Raw genomic sequence first — 5,482 nt, 5'->3', positions numbered from 1 at the left:
AATTTAAATGGTTCTTGTCCAAGCTAAGTTTACCATCAGTGCGCCTCGAAGGTGTGCCAAGAGTTGCTTACAGCGCTCCAAGTGGCTCTTGGCAAACTATATCGATTGGGGCTTTCTACGGGGAGCGGTGGGTAGAGGGGAAGTGACTTTTTTCGCCGGACGCGTCGTCTATATTTATGGCGGGTAACTAAGCTCGCACCGCATCTACGTTTATAATATCTTTGATAGGAGTTTGTGAAGCCTGGTTATCAGTGATCCCAACTTTGACAGATTGAGCTACTGCGCTTGTCTAGCGCAGCGGCTCTCATTAGTCGCTGTTGGCGCGCGATTCAAACCGGGTATAATTAACAATTCTTGAAATTAAAATAAATAATTATTATCAATTCTACAATCATACCAAAAATTACCTAACTTGTAATGTAAGATTAAAGAAAATAAAATGCGTATATTTGAAAAATAATAGCATATTTACTTTAAATTCAAAAGCTGAATTTATGTTTCATTAACCAAGGTTTTTGCATTATTATTTTCACCCTTCTTAAATCACATATTAAGTTTTTTTCTGATATTTGTGTGCAATTTATAAAAGCTATCTATTTTGATTTCCATATTTGTTAATTATACCCGGTTTGAATCACGCGCCAACAGCGACTAATGAGGGTTGCTGCTCCAGGCAAGCGCAGTAGCTTAACATTCTAAAGTTGGGATCATTGCTGGTGATACCACTCCTTACTATTCTTTCGTGCATGACACAAATGAGAAGGGAACAACCAATAATTTTAATGTTCTCTCTGTGGCATAAATGAAAAAAAAAAATTGTTAAAGGCTGCAGTAGGGTGAGCATCATTTTAGCGAAGTCTATTCTTGTAAATAATCTTGGTTCAAAAATTCATAGGCAGATTAAGTTCCTTTAATTTTTCTGAATTCACACCCTGATTTTCTTAATAAAAATATTCATAACAAATGTAGTTTCTTAAAGGCTGCGTCTAGTTGTCTTGAATTTCGGGATAAATAGCATTTTTTTCATCTTGGGCTAGCCATCCCGAATTTCGGAACGAATACCCGGAAATCAAGATAAATGCTAGTCTCCGAGAAATTCGGGACGACTAGCCTATTTTTACCATTTGGCTAGTCCCGAAAAGGATGCAATTTATGAAATTTATGGTTTTAACCACACAAAAATTACCAAAAATGTTAGTTATGCCGAAATTCGGGACAATTAGGCTATTTTCACCATTTAGCCAATGGTTCTGAAAAAATGCTAATAGTGCCATTATACTTGATAAAATATAGGGATTTTCAGTTCTCGAGCACGGCACTATTTTTCAGACTTATCATCATTAAACTTTTACTTCAATATGATAGAAAACACTAATTCCTGTTAATCAATGTATACAGTACTAATCATGAAGTGATCTTCGTTCCTGTAACTTATGTAATTACTTTGACTAGTCAAAGTGGTGCGTGTCTCCCCACCCCATGAAGTGTTGTAAAAACGGACAGGGTGTGATCTTACGTTTTTTCTGTGACCAGTCACAGGAGTTTCTTCCCGCCCACCCACGGGGCATTGGAAAAGGGACAGGGGTGTGATCTTACATTATTTCTGTAACCAGTCATAGGGGTGTCTTCCCGCCCCCACGGGGCGTTGGAAAAGAGGCAGGGGTGTGATCTTATATTATTTCTGTGACCTGTCACAGGAGTGCCTTCCCGCCCCCCACGGGGCGTTGGAAAAGGAACAGGGGTGTGATCTTACATTATTTCTTTGACCAGTCACAGGTGTGCCTTGCCGTCCCCCACGAGGCACTGGAAAAGGGACAGGGGTGTGATCTTACATTATTTCTGTGACCAGTCATAGGGGTGGCTTCTCGCCCCCCACGGGGCGTTGGAAAAGGGGCAGGGGTGTGATCTTACATTATGTCCGTGACCAGTCAAAGGGTGCCTGCCGCCTCTCATGAGGCGTTGGAAGGGGGGGATGTCACCTTAAATTATTTCTGTGATCAGACACAAGGCCCCCTTTCCCCTTATCAGATATTTAAAGAAAAATATCAAATTTTCATAGTTTTATCAAGCTTGAAATGATAAAACTAAGATCCAAGAACGCGGAAAGCATAGGGATAAGCATATTTTGATCATCTTTGATTAACTCAAAAGGAGGAAAATTTAAAAAAATACATAATTTTCGTGACGTCTAGACAAATAGTGAAAATAGGCCAGTCATCCCGAATTTTGGGATGACTAGTTAAATGGTAAGAATAGGCTAGTTGTCCCAAATTGCGGGACGATGAGATACTTCGTTTCTTAAAATATGAAATAAGGGTTGCAACCTATTGGGTCATAAATATACCTGCTATCTTAGGCTTTTTATAGTAAATATTTCAAACTTAATTTTATTCCAAAATATTCATTAGCTCCCGAAATATATCAAAAAATTGTTTTTAAGGGCAAAATTTAGGGGTGTCTTTCATCCCACAAAAGTGGATATCGGCACATAAAAACTACGAGTCTCTTATTTTGTCACGCACTACAACATAACCAAAAATTATCAAATACGGTGTTATTTTCAATCCACGTCTAATCATTCCATTTGATTATAAATAAATAATTCTTAATAATGTAAGTCCAAACAAAGTCGTCACTCCCACCTCTACGAAATAATATTAACATATGCGGGGAAGAAGAAACTCATGTTGATAAGGAAATCTAAATATTCGGCTTCATGTAATTATTTTATTTATATCATGATTTCACTGAAAAAAAAGATTTATGCACGTTACTGACTTCTGTTTTATAAAAGACAAATTCAATTCAAATATAATTATAAACTCATAATAGTAGAATACAATAATGATAAAAGGAGTTTATATATACCTGAGATTCGAAACAATCCAGATTTAGAAGCAGTAAAAGATTTTCTGTAACTGATTCTGTAACCCCATATTTTTCAATTATGTTTTAAAACAATCCGCATCAACTATGTGTAAGTTATTTTGAAATAATATTAGAAAATATATTTACCTTCAAAATTGGTATTCTTTTCACATATATTTTATTGCTATTGTATCACTTAACTAGAGTTATGTTACAAACTATAGTATTAATAGTTACTATATGTCAACCAGCAAAGAAAAACACCTTCAAAATGTCTCAACGCGCATGCGCTTCGCGGCATCAACTTGCAAGACATAACGCTGTCAGAAGGTGTGGCCGAAGACTTTCGTTGCCAGAAAACCATGCCGAAATCGAGAGGGTCCTTGCAAATACAGAACGGTTACGTTAACACTTATCTCGCTCGACGATATTACACTTAGAGAAACCAATGCTGGGCTTTACTGGTATAAGATATAACTGCGCTTAAATTGCATGCATTCTTACGAGGACAAGAAAAAACTCTACTATAAACGCTTCAGAAGTGCTCTTCGTATATTACTTAGATTTTTTCTCCGTATATGTTTGTTATTTTTAGACACAATGGGAATTTTACTTTTATTTTATTTATTTTCTGTGTTATTGTGTTAGGGCGTAGTCCCATGGAGGTACATTAGTATAATATGGGAATAGTTTTGACCGATGATGTAATTGTTAGAGTTTTTGCAATAACCTCATTTAACCTCATTGGTCAAAACTATTCTACTAATCTACCATCATGTCCTTCATGGGACTACTCATAAGTTTTTGCATTACGCTGACGTTTTCTGTCCACGTGGGATGGGTGTTTCAGTCCATTTTTGTTACTTCCTCAAGACTTAGCTCGTCTAGCGAACGTCTAGGCAATTTTATGGTGGTCGCCTTGTATAGTGTTCTTCTATAGAGTTTATCTAGCGGCGTCTAGTAAGTTTTTTAGAAATTAAGTATCAAGCACTGCAGATTATGTGGGGTGGTATGGGACACGCGAGGAGAAAAAGGGAACGCATGGTGCTGCGGCATAGAAAAATTGAAATAACAATTTTAATTTGTGAATAATTCCGAAAATTAAAGAAAAAAAGTAAGCAACAAATGAAAATAAATGTCATGTAACAAGGTGCGTTCCGCTAGCACCTCCAGAACGGAATTTCAGTATTTTTTTATGCCATAATTTTGGGCTTTTTTGGGGCGTTTTTTCGGCACTGATGCCGATTTTTGGGCTTTTAGTTTTCCAAAGCAAAAACCACTTTTGGGTGGAGATGCTGGCCACTAGCACCTCTAGTGCAAAAAATTTCAAAAATTGAAAAAATCAACAGAGCCAGAATTTTGGGCTTTTTTGGGCTCTTAAAAACTGCCAAAAAATATATTTTTCAAACAACCCCTGTCTCTCTAAAATTACCCTTAAAACAACTTGCGCACCCCGCCTAGACGTAAGAATATCCGAATTTCATGCTATGCTTGGTCTTCCCAAATCACTGACAAATTATTTCAAAGAATCAACACGAACCCTTAAAAAAAAGCAAAGAAATATCTAAGGAAAAAGATGTGGAAGAAGTACGAGAAAACATATACCGCAGGTCTGAGGCAATTTTGTGCTCACAAAAAAAATCAATTACATTTTCTGAAAACACCTCATAACACTAACCACTACTCATAACTGAAAATAAAAATATTAAAGAAAATCGAATATATATATATATATATATATATGTGTGTGTGTGTGTGTGTGTGTGTGTGTGTTTCATAAGGACAACCGCAGGATTTCGCCGGCAACGGGTGCTAATCTGAAAAACTGCACCCGATCCCAGCGAAATCGCGGTAAAATTTCAGCCACAACCACGTCTCACAACCGTGAGATAGGTGGTTACAGTCTGTAAAGGAATCAGTACGGCGATCCAGCAAAAGCCTCGTGCAACTTAAGAACACGGAGCGACCCAAGGACGACCGCCTTCTGCATTTTTCCGCAAATGTTTTAGCATATTGTTGATACGCATGGAAGCTTTTCAGGCTATTAACCAGTGAAAGCTTCTCAAAGTCAAGAAGAACCATGTCAGGCCTCGCGTGTGCAACAGAAACAATTGTCGAGCATATAAAGTTCCAGTATATGCGGCACTTCTCATTTTCGACAATTGAATCTATTCCTCTAGGAGCATTTAGAGGAGCGATATTAATGTTAATGCCGTAAGGGTGACAGAGATGGTAATAAAGCACTCTCAGTGCCGCATTGTGCTTTTGGATGTAGGTTAATCCCGCATGATTTGCACAACTAGATAGTATGTGTGCTAAATGTTCGGGGTGTGCAAGGCACGCCCTGAAGCTATCATTGAGAATGTCTTGGCTTAAAATGTGACGAGGGTATTTTAAGGTAGAAATGACAAAGGTTAGCTCATACGACATTGACTTCTCCTCCACATTTCTGTGGAAGATGCCGTGCATACTCTTATCGAGGAGCTGTTCACGGAAGTTTTTTTCTTGTGCCTTCTTAACCCTTTAACGTCAAAAGGACACTCTTTGAGTGGCCTCTTTTCTACTTTATTTTTCACGATGAAGACGTCAAGGAAAAAATTCGTAAAGTACCAAT

At 37.7% G+C, this 5,482-nt stretch overlaps 1 protein-coding gene across 2 annotated transcripts in view; it reads left to right on the top strand.

Annotated features, from left to right (window-relative positions):
• The first annotated feature begins 726 nt into the window (after positions 1 to 726).
• Positions 727 to 5,482, top strand: part of LOC117179514 (vesicle transport protein USE1) — a 108,951-nt gene continuing 104,195 nt past the window's right edge. The window contains exon 1 of one of the 2 annotated variants that reach the window (XM_033371390.1): positions 727 to 836. The gene's annotated coding sequence lies outside the window, so the exon portion shown is untranslated. Of the gene's footprint in view, positions 867 to 5,482 lie in introns of both variants that reach the window. The other variant, XM_033371391.1, reaches the window with a different exon arrangement.

This window comes from Belonocnema kinseyi, chromosome 9, assembly GCF_010883055.1.
Source record: "Belonocnema kinseyi isolate 2016_QV_RU_SX_M_011 chromosome 9, B_treatae_v1, whole genome shotgun sequence".
Lineage (NCBI taxonomy): Eukaryota > Metazoa > Arthropoda > Insecta > Hymenoptera > Cynipidae > Belonocnema > Belonocnema kinseyi.
Note: the sequence above shows the minus strand (reverse complement) of the source record. Positions and strands in the feature narration are given on the sequence as shown.